General features: G+C 52.4%; 1 protein-coding gene and 1 long non-coding RNA gene across 3 annotated transcripts in view; one reads left to right on the forward strand and one right to left on the reverse strand.

The window, feature by feature from the left end:
• LOC309656132 overlaps positions 1–13,226 on the reverse strand; it is a 40,630-nt gene that overhangs the window by 9,659 nt on the left and 17,745 nt on the right. The window contains exon 1 of one of the 2 annotated variants that reach the window (XR_014261158.1): positions 2,754–2,823. The exons of the other annotated variant lie outside the window; for it this stretch is intronic. This is a non-coding gene — a long non-coding RNA (uncharacterized lncRNA). Of the gene's footprint in view, positions 1–2,753; positions 2,824–13,226 lie in introns of those variants that run through there. 2 annotated transcript variants of the gene reach the window in all.
• The window catches only part of EAPP (E2F associated phosphoprotein), a 57,091-nt gene continuing 46,810 nt past the window's right edge, over positions 2,946–13,226 (forward strand). The window contains exon 1 of the mRNA XM_082452257.1: positions 2,946–3,061. The gene's annotated coding sequence lies outside the window, so the exon portion shown is untranslated. The remainder of the gene's footprint in view (positions 3,062–13,226) is intronic.

The raw sequence follows: 13,226 nt of genomic DNA on the forward strand, positions 1-13,226 counted from the left end.
GGGTGTTCACCAGGTTTGCCCCTCGTAATTATTAAGTAATTTGTGTGGAGGTAATTGAGGATATGGAAATATCCGTTACAAAACCTTAACCCAATAGTTTTTAGTATCCACTGTTGACTTGCATTATGGTTGCCAAATGTTGATTTTCTAATTCTGTCCTTCATTCCACATTTCTTAGTTGGCATTCTGTTGTAAGGAAGAAGTTTCCTTCCTTCCCTATGTAATCAACGTGAACTCACGGCTGTGTTTAGTTGTCTATAATCCATGACTGTTTTCATTTATTTTGATGTTTGGTTGTTCTCATACTGGGCCTATGAAAGACCCTTCAGGTTGGCTCCTGTGTCCTTCTGACATGTCCATATAATTTTTGGAGCATTTTCTGGCACAAGATATTCCAGGCTCATCTTGTACCTTCCCTGACTCCTGGAAATCATCTGTTTCTCCAAAGAGCCCTGGTTCTTTTTGGTGGAGAATGACATTTAGAAAGCAGGATCAGGACAGTGGGTTTCCCTACACATATCTATATCTATTAAAAATAATGGGCCCAGGAATAAAGACGCAGACGTAGACACTGGACTTGAGGACACGGGGAGGGGGAGGGTAAGCTGGGACGAAGTGAGAGAGTGGCATGGACATATATACACTACCAAATGTAAAATAGATAGCTAGTGGGAAGCAGCCGCATAGCACAGGGAGATCAGCTCGGTGCTTTGTGTCCACCTAGAGGGGTGGGATAGGGAGGGTGGGAGGGAGACGCAAGAGGGAGGAGATATGGAGATATATGTATATGTATAGCTGATTCACTTTGTTATACAGCGGAAACTAACACACCACTGTAAAGCAACTATACTCCAATAAAGATGTTAAGAAAAAAAAAAGGGGGCCCAGGTACTTCCCTGGTGGCACAGTGGTCAAGAATCCGCCTGCCAATGCAGGGGACACGGCCTCGAGCCCTGATCCGGGAAGATCCCACATGCCACGCAGCGACTAAGCTCGTGCGCCACACCTACTGAGCCGGCGCTCTAGAGCCCGTGAGCCACAACTACTGAGCCCACGAGCCACAACTACTGGGCCCGCGTGCCACAACTACTAAAGCCTGCATGCCACAACTACTGAAGTCTGCGTGCCACAACTACTAAAGCCTGCATGCCACAACTACTGAAGCCCGCGCGCTTAGAGCCAGTGCTCCGCAACAAGAGAAGCCACCGCGATGAGAAGCCCGCTCACCTCAATGAAGAGTAGCCCCCGCTCTCGCCGCAGCTAGAGAAAGCCGGCGCGCAGCAACGAAGACCCAATGCAGCCAAAAATAAATAAATTAATTTAAAAAAATAATAATGGGCCTGTACTGATATCTTCAATTCCAATTTTCAGCTTAACACCACATGGTTCCTCCTTGCCCTCCGCCATTCTGTATTCGCATCTCCTTTCTTCAACAGTGAGAACCTTGACTCCCAGCCTCCATTTACTCAGTAGCTCAATCCTACACTACAACAGCATTGGTACAAAACTGTTACAACCACATAGCTATGAAATACCAACCTACTAGGGGACACTTCAGTATTTGCAGTTCTTGTCTCTAGAGTCGAAAACGGTTATGGTCAATGTGCTGTGTTCAAAAGTCATTTCGGTTGGTTCTTTATTTCCACTCCAGTGTGGTTACACTAGTCATCTGAGATACAGTTAGGTTCATTTGTACTTATATCCAATTTTAGGGTCTTTTCCCCCTGTATTTTTTAAAAATGTTATTTATCTTTGGCTGCGCTGGGTCTTCGTCGCTGCGCGTGGGCTTTCTCTCGTTGCGGCCAGCGGGGGCTACTGTTCGTTGCGGTGCGCGAGCTTCTCATTGCGGTGGCTTCTCTTGTTGCGGAGCCCTGGCTCTGAGCGGGCGGGCTTCAGTAGTTGTGGCTCGCGGCCTCTAGAGCGCAGGCTCAGAAGTTGCGGCGCACGGGCTTAGTTGCTCCGCGCGGCATGTGGGATCTTCCCGGACCTGGGGCTCGAACCCGTGTCCTCCTGCATTGGCAGGAGGATTCTTAACCATCGCGCCACCAGGGAAGTCCTCCCCCTGTATTTTTTTGTAAGCAGCAGTTTTTCTTTCTTTCCCTCCTCCTTCCTTCCTTTATTTTGGCTGTGCCGGGTCTTAGTTGCGGCACGCGGTATCTTCAGTTGTGGCCTGTGGGATCTTTAGTTGTGGCATGTGAACCCTTAGTTGCGGCACGCATGCAGGGTTTAGTTCCGTGACCAGGGACCGAACCCCGGCCCCCTGCGATGGAAGTGTGGAGTCTTACCCGTTGGACCACGAGGGAAGTCCCTCCCCCTGCGTTTCAAAAACATATCCAAAATGTTAACAGCGTTCCCCAAATAATTACATAGAAAGGTACGCTCAGAAAACTGTCACTCTCTCCTTGCACTCACCCATATAGGTAATTTCATCAGTTCTGGTTTAACACTCCTGGGTTTCTTTTTGACAGACGGTGTATAATTTTCTTTTTTTCACATTTTTCATAGACAAAGGGTAGCATACTACATATATGCGTGCACTTTATTTTTTTCGCTTAACATCGTCAATGCGTCATATCTAGAGAAACCTGGAGGTCAAGGAAACCTGCCCTAAGCTCCTCGAGGCCACACAAGCCAAAGAGAAAGTAACAGACTAGAAAGCCGCCTGAGGGCTAACTGCCCCCAAACATAGCGATTTCCCAATGGGGAAAAGGTTAGACATAGACGGTGCGAAAAGTGAAACCCCTCAATCTAACTTTAAACAAGAACCTAATGTTCATTTTAAGTCGAAGACTCTGAGCAGATGCCTCCTGCGTTCTCCCTGCTGTCCTCAGCCGGCCTGGGGAAAGACTAGAGGGGCGGGACTTCCGGAGAGGGGCGTGGCGTATGCAGATAGGGAGGCGCGCAGAAGCTGCTGGTCCCACTCCGGCTGGGCTTCCGCGTCCTGCGTGTGGACAGCCGAGGACTCGCGAGGCTGTTCCCGGGGTGCGCGATGCCGGAGCGAGGGGCATGCAGGGGCGGAGGGCGCGGAGAGGGCGTGAGGGAAGTGAGCGTGCGTGAAGAGGTGGGCGATCGCGAGGGTGTGGGGCGAGGGTGGGAGGAAGACTCATACTTACCTGGCAGGGGAGATACCATGATCACGAAGGTGGTTTTCCCAGGGCGAGGCTTATCCATTGCACTCCGGATGTGCTGACCCCTGCGATTTCCCCAAATGTGGGAAACTCGACTGCATAATTTGTGGTAGTGGGGGACTGCGTTCGCGCTCTCCCCTGATGTTCGACTTGGTACACAAGTAGACTGGAGTGTTCAGAGTGGGTGTCTGAAATCTGGTTCCTCTGTGCTAACGATTTATTCTCTACGAGGCGACTTAGAAAGTGCTGTTGTGTGGAGTGCTGTGTTCCTCTGACCTTTCTGTAGTGCGTTTCGGAGTTTACGACGGTGTGTCACTTGCACTGAACTTCCAACGAACCGTGCTCTGTTCGTCTCTGAACCGTTGTTGAAGTTTTCCGAGTCACTTAACGTTTCTGTGGTTTGTTTTGTTGTTTACCATGCGACATGTGCAGTGTCTGGCAGCGAGAAAAAAAAAGGTCTACGCCTGTGAAGGATGCAGAGTCTACAAAAGTACTGACGTTTGCAGCAACATGAGCGGAAACCAGCGTATCATACTAACAAAATCAGATGAAAACAAACGTTATATAAACCGGTTACGTGTAAAATCTCTAAAGTAAGGGAAGTTAACTTAAAAATAGCAGTCGCCCCACAGGCACAGAAAACAAAGCTCTGGAGAAAGATAAGTTAGGAGCAGGAGGTGGGTGAATATGGAACGCTATGTAAGAAGTAAGAGAAGTTGACTGAATAGAACGTTGAACTTCATTCTGCGTCCTCAAGTAATAACACAGAATGAAAAACAGTCCGCACCTCTACATCTGGGACTAGCACCATATCGTAAATCACCCAGTTTTTAGTAAGTGAAATTAAAAAAAAAAAAAACAAAAACTACGGACAGAATTCCCTGCCTGTCCGGCGGTTACGACCCCTGTGCGTTCACTGCCACGGCCCTGGGTTCAATTCCTGGTCAGGGAACTGAGATTCCCCAAGCCGATGAGCTTAGCCAAAACACCCCAGAGAGAGAGATATATGTATATATACATACGCAAACACACATGCGTACATATAATGTGTATTTATAACATTCATCTCAGGCCTAAAAATAAAACGGACACTGTTCCCCAGCAGGTTCTAGTTCTGAGTCCAGGTAAGATGAATAATACTGTGTCCTTCCTACAGAGAAATCACAGAACACTCCCCGTTCCGCTTCATCACCAATATGTCTGAACACCATTTGCTTGAGTCCCAGGGTGAGAGCTACTACGGCCAAAACCAAAAACCGGAACACAGTCCCTGAGCCCTGGGAGGGGACGCACCAGGCCACGCCATCAGCCTCCAACCCTAGCCTCTTTCAGCTCCTTATCACTTTAGGAGAATGTGATCATTTTTACAGATAGCAGAAAAATGCAAGTCAAGTGTAAGCACCTTATTTTTCTCACATACCTGCCCCTTCTCTTGATCTACTGCTTCTGCTGCTTCAAGCTGTAGGGGAGGCAAAACTTTACTTTTTACCCTTTGAGGGTCTCTGGCAGGGCCTGAGTATTAAAAGGATACAAAACAGGAGCGGGGACTTCCCGAGGGGTGCAGTGGTTAAGAATCCGCCTGCCAACGCAGGGGACACGGGTTCGATCCCTGATACAGGAGAATTCCCACATGCCGCCGGAGCAACTGAGCCCGTGCGTCGCAACTACTGAGCCTGAGCTCTAGAGCCCACGAGCCACAACAACTGAGCCCGCGCGCCTAGAGCCCGTGCTCTGCAACAAGAGAAGCCACCGCAATGAGAAGCCCGCACACCGCAACGAAGACTAGCCCCCGCTCGCCGCAACTAGAGAAAGCTCGTGCACAGCGATTAATTAAAAACAAAAAAATTTTTTTAAACAGGAGGAAAACATGCAGATTTTTGCATGTATGTAGATGAAAACCCAAAGAAGTGGTTAAGTGGGTCTCCGAGGAACCCTGGTTCCTTTTTTTTTTTTTTAATAAATTTATTTTATTTTGTACTTTTGGCTGCGTTGGACCTTCGTTGCGGTGCGCGGGCTTCTCACTGCAGTGGCTTCTCTTATTGCGGAGCACGGCGCGCGGGCTTCAGTAGTGGTGGCGCACGGGCTTAGTTGCTCCGCGGCATGTGGGATCTGCCCGGGCCAGGGCTCGAACCTGTGTCCCCTGCATTGGCAGGCGCATTCTTAACCACTGCGCCACCAGGGAAGCCCACCCTGGTTCCTTTTATTGGCCCTGGTTCCTTTTGTTGGAGAATGATACTTAGAGACCAGAATCTGGTGTGTCATTGCTGTTAGGCCCTGTACCTATTTTACTCAATGGATTATATTCCGTTATTATCATTACCTTGATTTGGCAGTGGGAACCCTTTCGAATTGGCTCTTGTGTGCTTGACATGCCACCGAATCAGTCACTGTACATTCCTTCACTTTTGGGCATAGTTGCATGTTCCAGGCTTGTATTTTCCCCACCTAAGAGCCTCGCCTCCCCTGGGGGCTGATATGCCCCTCCGCCCTCCTGCCCACCATGACTTTCTGTCGCAGTGAGGCTTACTGGGGAGCGATGGAGAAGGACCATCAGGCTTCTCAGGAGAGAGCACATCCAGGGCTCCACAAGGCCCGTGGATATCCAGCCTTGGCTCCCCTCCTTCGCCCACCTACCCCGATTCCTTTGGCAGAGGCGGCTGCTTCCTGAAAGAGGTCAAGGTCCTGTGGACTTCCTGGAGAGGCACTGGAGTCCAGAGGGAGGGGCAGAGGGCACAGATGTCCAGGTTGGACTCCTTACAAACGTTTCGGATCCCACCTGGTGTGTGCCCACCACCCAAGACCACTAACCCACCCAGCAAAAGTCCCACAGAGGCACGGCAAGCCACACCAAAGTGGCCTTCCCTCAGCTGAGCGTGTCGCCGCTCCCTGACCGGGCAGCAGGCACCTCTGCCCCTTGGAGGGTGAGGGGCAGTGCCTCAGAGGTCCCCTGCTACTCTCTGTGACACCCAGACAAGAAGAGTTGGCCGTGCTGAGACTCACACTCCCCTGTGCCGGTCACCAAAACCCACGCACCCCGCCCACTCCCCCAAAGCCAGGTTCCCAAGGGTTCCACACCTCCACATCCCGTCGGGGGTATATCCAACGAAGGCCTGAGGTTCTCTCTTTGGTCCTCACCCGCTGGTCTCTGCAGGTGGTGACATGTGAGGCTGAGGTCTTTCTGCAGCTGCAGAGCAATAGCCTCTTGCTGAAGGTCACCTGTCAGCCTGCAGTGGCACGGCCTCCCAGACCCATGGAGACTCCACAGACTCCAGGGCAGCCCCTCTTAGTTAGCAGTGGGACCGCGAGGAGGGCTGAGACCGCAGCGGGGGGGCAACCACAGGAGCTTGCCAGGAGAGAAAGACGTGTGGGGAAACGCAGTCTCCGGTTTGAGAGGCAGAACCAGAACCGAAAAAGGGCTTGTGGGCTCAGGGGTCAGGGGAAGGCAGCGCTGGGCCCCCGAGGTTTCAGAGAGCCACGCTCCCATCGGGGTTCTGCTGTGACTCCTCTCGGTGAGTCTCCGGCGTTTCCTTCCCACAGGAAGGGAGGGGCAAGGACCACCCGCGGCGTTCTTCTCGGCACCCACACATCCCACCCCAACCAGGCTCTGTCCCCAGGGTGAAGCTGCTCCTTCTAGCTGAAAGTCCGGCCCATTTCCTCCTGGGTGCTCTCTGCTTGGGCCTCGGCAGCTTCCTCTTGGCCCCGCCAATTCAGCCTTAAGGACCCAAGGCTAAAGGTAGCCAGCTGGTCAGAAGCCACAGGCCAGTGGTTTGTGCAAGGAGGTGAAGTTGTGCGCCCCTCCATGATGGCAGCTCCCCACCCGCCCACCACCCCACCCTCCACCCTTCTGCTCCCTGCCATCAGCCCCCATTGCCCCTGGCTCTCAGGGCTCTCTGAGCTCTGTCTGTGCTTTTGCTGGCAATCTTCCTTTCTCTCTCTTTCTCCCGCCCCACCCCCTTTCTATCTACCTATCTATCTATCTATCTATCTATCTATCATCTATCATCTATCTATATCCATCAGATGTAGCAGAAGAATGGGTGCGGGCGTTTTCCCACCCTTGTACAGTGTGAGCAATCTTTGCTCTTTCGGCGGGAACTCAACCCCTCCAGCGGCTACCAGAATAGGTGCGAAGGCATATGAAAGCTGAGGTTTCCAGGGGGCCACACCACCCCCCCTCCCCCGCCCTGTCCTCAGACTGACAGGACACCTGGAAGGTTCTCATCGGCACTGTCAAGGCCCACTGAGAGCCCTGCTGCGTTTTGCTCCTGCCGGTGTCAGCTTCCGCGCAGGTACACAACTGGCAGTGTCTTGGAGGGTGGCAGAATGTGGCTTGGAAGATCTCGGGGTGGCAGTTCTGCCCCACAAATAGATTAAGACGGTTGGGAAGGTTCTCTGTGTCCCCAGGTCTGTACCTGTAGAGACCATGGGAAAGACAGGGAAGGAGAGAGAGAGAGGCTGGGAGATTGAAAGACTGTGACTGGGAGAGACAGAGACAGTGACCTTCCTTTGGGGGGCAGAGCTGGGGATTGAGCCCGGGAGTGAGAGGGGGTTTTCAGGAAGGGTGCCGTGGTTGTCCCTGACCGTGTGATGGCCTGTGCGCTTGTCGGCCTCCAGGGCTTTTGGTGGGCAGCTCCTGCGTGCCCCCCTGTTCGGCAGGGATGTGCGCGCGTCGAGCAGAGCGGGGGCGGTGGGTGAATAAAAGTGGAGAGGGCGCGGGCCGCGCTGGGGCCGGCGGGGCTGCGCGCTAAGGCGGGAGCAACCGGGCTGCGGGCGGGCGTGTGGCCTGCGGGCGGGAGGAAGGCGCAGGCGTGTTGCCTGGCCACGGCCCCCCCGTGGCTGTGCGGGCGTCCCCCAAAGGCTTTCCCGCCTCTGGCGGGGGAGAGAGGACGCTGCGCTGCCTCAGGGCCTTGGGCGGGGCTTGGCCCCGGGGGGGCGGTGCCCTTCACGAGGGCGCAAAAGCGACGGGCACCTCCTTCGAGCCGGAATCGAACCAGCGACCTAAGGATGTCCACACGTGTCGGGTCTACAGTCCTCCGCTCTACCAGCTGAGCTATCGAAGGGTGCGCGCCGCCAGGCCCGGGCCCTTAACTTTTACTGGAAATGCCGGAGCACGGCACTGGGACGCCCGAGGTGAGACAGGCCCAGGGCTGGTTGGAAGCCCCTTTGAAGAGAGCGGTGCACGCGCCGCCACGCCGCCCGGTGCGGGCGGGAGGACGGGGCAATCTTGCGGCGGGGCTGCGGCCGGGCCTTGGTGGTGGCCGGCATCGGGGCGGCGACTTTCAAGATGCCTGGGCCCCCGCGCTCACCTGTGGCCTCCTTTCCCCTCCCCACGCCCCTCCCCTTTCTACAGGTGGGGACCACGGCGGTCCGCGGCCAGAACGCGGGGAAGAGGGCGAGGGGAGGGGCGTTGGCGAAATGGATGCGCCCGTGGGGAGGGGGAGGCCTGGCAGACGAGAGGGGAACCCACAGGGAGGGGCACCGGGGAGCCGGCTGCCAACCGCCTAGCCACCCGGTGCTTTAGAAGCGCCTTTAGTTCAAAATAATCCTTTGGCCAAAATGGCATTTTTTTGGTGTGGCACATTCTGCCACCCTTCAAAGCCGACATCGTCTTGCCTGGGTTACGCAAGTCTCCTGTTGATCTCCCTGCTTTCGCCCTGCCACCTTTACAGCCACAGTGATTTTCTTTCCTTTTCGCGGGGTGGGGGGCGGGATGGGGGTGGGTGCTTAGATCAATCAAGCCACTCCTCTTCTCGAAACCTTCTGCTTCACTCAGACTTAAATCCTTACAAAGGTCTACAAGACCCTCGGTTCTTAACCCCACCCAGTCACTTCTCTGACTTAATTTTGGTACAACTCTTAAACTTTGTCCTGTACACAGGGCCTCCTTGCTACTCTCCAAACACAGTCCTGCCTGGACCCTTGCTCTAGCTGATCTTCTGCTTAGGGATGCTCTTCCCCCAGACAGCCCCATGACCGACTCCCTCACCTCCTTCCAGTCTGCTCACATGGGCACCTTCTCAAGGGAGCCTCTTCCGACCACTTAAACGTAACACAGCAGCCTGCCCCCTTACAACAACTCCCCATGCCCTTTCCTTCCTCAATTTTTTTTCTTTTTTCATAGCTCTTAACACCTAACATACTAATTAATTTACCTACTGTGTCTATTGTCGATTTTCTCCCACGCCCCACACCCCCGTCTCTAACCAAAATATGAGCAGCAAGAGGCCTTTTTGTTCCCAAATTCCTGAACAGTGTCTAGCACAGGGTATGCCGTAAACAGTTGTTGAGTGGACAAATGCCCGATGTCATCAAAGAGGAGATCAGGGTATAAAAGAAGGGGCCAGGAGCCAGGGTTTGCCCTGGGGGAAGGTGCAGCGTTATCTTGCGTGATCACGAAACAGAGAATGTCTTCACTGGAGAACTGCAGAACTCTCTGCAGGTAACAACCCATCCAAACCATTTCCTGCACTAAGAGACTTGACCAGACTCTAGCTTGGCCTCCAGAAGCATAAGGTTCTCTCCCTGGGCTTGACCTCCATCCCCCATTAAAATGCCTGCCTGAGGGACTTCCCTGGTGGTCCAATGCAGGGGGCCGGGGGCTGCGATCCCTGGTCGGGGAACTAGATCCCACACGCATGCCGCACGCAACTAGGAGTCCGTGTGCCTCAACTAAGAAGTCCACATGCTGCACCTAAAAGAAGATCACGCGTGCCGCAGCTAAGACCCGGCGCAGCCTAAATAAATAAATATTAAAAAACACAAAAAAACAAAAGCCTGCCTGAGAAAGTTCAACAGCTGACACAGGCGCCTGACCTCCCCTCCTTAGAGCATTCATTGAAAAGGACCTACAGTTGTGAATATGGTTCTCTTACAACCCCAAGGTGTCTCTCTCAAGAACTGGGAGCCATTCCTTTGAAGTGTAATCGGGAAGGATAGGGCCTCTGTCTCCCAGTTTCTGTGCCTTGAGCCATCCTAACTTCAGTAACTGCCCGCTGACAAACACAGAAGACCTGCGTCTATACCTTTGACCAATCCTTTGTAGTTTTTCGCTTCTGACTCTACTGAGCCCCCTCCCTCTCATTCTTCCTTTAAAACGCCCAGATCCCCTCGCCCAATTCTGAATGGAGCTCAGTCAGCGCTTTCCCCTCTTGTCAGTACTTACTGAATCAAATCTGTTCTCACCACTTTCAATACTGTCTCCTGTGTATTTCTTTGACAGAGTCCAAATCGGAAAGGACCTGAGGACACTTGCGGGGCCGCCCTATGTGCGCGCTGGGGCAGCAGGAGGGGTCGAGGCCGGAGGGCAAGGGCGCCTGACCCTGAGCACTGCGCTCCGGGAGCCCTCCGGGAGCCCCCCCTCCCCCGCTCCTCCCCCGGCTGCGGTGGAGAGGACTGCTCGGCGCTTTCACCTGGTTTTCTCTCTCTGCAACAGCATCCCGGGTTTTCGTCGCAGCGCCACTAGGTTAGGCTACATATCCTGAAGCACTTTCGTCACTTTTCCTTAGAAAGACACCACGAAGAAACATCACCACGCTTTCTTATTAAGGCGGCTTTAGAGCTTAACGTCAACCGGCAAAGAGGCCTTTCCTGAGTTTTCGATTACTAGGAGATGAGTTCGAACAGGCGAGGGCAAAAATGGGCTGAAACTTTCTTTTTGCTGAAAGCAAGGCGAGACCGGACCCGAGCCCCGACCCACCCCTTCAACTGCAGGGCGCCGCGCGCCGCGAGCTCCCGTCTTCCCGGCTTCCCCCTCCAGGTCTCGATTCGTCGCCGCGCGCCCACGCCCCCCCGCCACGAGACACTCGTTCCGGTGTCCCCCACGGGGAAGAACAGGGCGCCGGGAAGGTCGCGCTAGGGGCGCGGCGTATGTAGATGAGGAGGGGCGCAGAGGCTGCTGGTCCCCCTCCGCCTGGGCCTCCGCGTCCTGCGTGTGGACACGCAGAGGCTGCCGGGTTGTTCCCCGGGTGGGCGAAGCCGGGGCGAGGGGCGTGCAGCGGCGGAGGGTGCGGAGGCGGCGTGAGCGAAGTGACCGTGCGTGCAGAGTGGGGCGTGCCCCTGGGTGTAGGGCGAGGGAAGAAAGCTGTTTCCGTTTTCCACAAAAGTAATGCTATAGTTCTAAAGAATGTTTTTTCTTTGTTTTTTTGTTAGACAATGTTGTTGATTTTACCGTATGTATTTTGTTGCTTCCGGAAACATAGAAAGTTGTAAAACATAGTTTGTGGTTGTAAAAGCTGTTTTTTTTTCTGTTTGGTTTCTCATTTCGGCTGCATTATGTTGGATTTAAAGGTTGTGCAGTAAGTCAGGTCAGTCTTTTGTTTTTTTTGAAGAGTGTTTTACCAAGGAGGTTCTTGCAGTATTTTATGTACTTATGAGAAAAGACAAGGGTGTGAGTGAACATGAGCGTAAGTAGTGAGATAGAAAAAGGGAAAATGTCTGTGCGGAACAAGAATCGACAGAGCTGTTGTGAGGTCGCAGGTGTTTTGATAGGACTTTTAGGAGTGGTCGGTTTTGTTGGATCTGTCTGCCAGTTACTTGACCTGCAGATTTGAAGGTAGCAAGAGTGTCTAATATACCAGCAGCAGGCAGTCTCTAGGCTTTTTGCGTTGTAATAGGGTCACCCTACTTGAAGTAGACGTACTCATAGGGTGACGACGCATGCTTGTTTATGACTCCCAGAAGTGGGGACTTATGCTTTTTTTTTTTGATGGACTTAGGAATCTAGGCAACACTCTGGCTGTTTGGTAAGGCCTTTCTTGAATGCTGTATGGAGAAAGTCTCCTGATTGCTTAACATGTGCCCAGGAAAAAACAGGGAACCGCGGTTGTGTTTTATGAGATGGACCTTTTCTCGAGTGGTTATGTTGCTGTTTCAATGGTTATCCGAAGTCCTTTATGTTCAGACCTCCCCTGAGCTCATCGGCACTGGGACAAGTGTGATGTGAGAGCGAATACGAAATGGGAAGGAAAAAAAGAATTTCCCCTTGGTGCGAAAAGGGAAAGACATTTCTCCCTCCTTCTTAGAAAATTTGCAAATACTGGTTCGGTCCGTTTGAGATATATGTGTAAATGTTATTAACAGCTAAATGTATCTCTTGCCAGTTTTACAACCTGAGAATGTCTGGAGGGCCTTGAAACCATCTTTTTGAAATGTGAACATTAAGGAAGGTAAGTGCCCCATCTCCCTCTACCTCTGGGAGTTTAGGTTAGGTGGCTGGCTCCAGGTCGTAACCACTTGCTTGTCATGGAGATATGAGTTTTATTTCTCTTTGGATAAAGGCACACAGATGGCCACTCCAATTACCAGCTGAACTTAGGATGAACTATATGTAGCAAATGGTGCTGTCAAGTCCTCCTATTGAGGACAAGTTCCTGAGAACATCTATGTAATAAGTTTTATCTACCTGCTTATATAACAGGGAACATTCTTATTGTTATGGGATTGTGTCCCCCCACCCCAAATTCATATGTTGAGGCCCTAGCCGCCATCTGAGTGTATTTGGAGACAGGGCCTTTAAGGAGGTAATTAAGTTTAAATGAGGTCATAAAGGTAGGGCTGTAATTCAATATGACTGGTGTCCTTCATTAGAGACATCAGGGATGGCTGCAAGACAAGGGGAAGCCTCCGGAGAAAGCAAAGCTGCCAATATCTGGGTCTTGGATTTACAGCTCCAGGAACTGAGAAACATTCCCATTATTTAAGCCTCACCCCAGTCTGTGGTATTTTGTTATGGCAGCCCAAGCTGAATAATATACTGTCTTTGCAATCTCTTCGGTGGATTTCTTGTGATGCACATTACAGTCTGGTTTAGTGGCTTTTCAATAAAAATGTTGACTTCTTTTCTTTCTACCTTTGTGGAGAGGATTCGCTGGGTTGCCAGGAGATGTTATTCTCCTCAACAGTCTAGCAATGAGGACAGGATTGGTCTGGCAGTTGCTGATTTGACTGAATCAGCTAAAAGTCTTGTGGCCACACAACAGTCACTTAAGAGACTCTGCAACCAGAAGACTTGGCTGCTTTGATGGAGCAGCACATCGGGAAACCAGTGACCCACCATACAAAGGGTACTATATTCGTGACCAAGGGAAGCCAGCCCCCACG

This window comes from Balaenoptera physalus, assembly GCF_965194825.1.
Source record: "Balaenoptera physalus genome assembly, chromosome: 2".
NCBI lineage: Eukaryota > Metazoa > Chordata > Mammalia > Artiodactyla > Balaenopteridae > Balaenoptera > Balaenoptera physalus.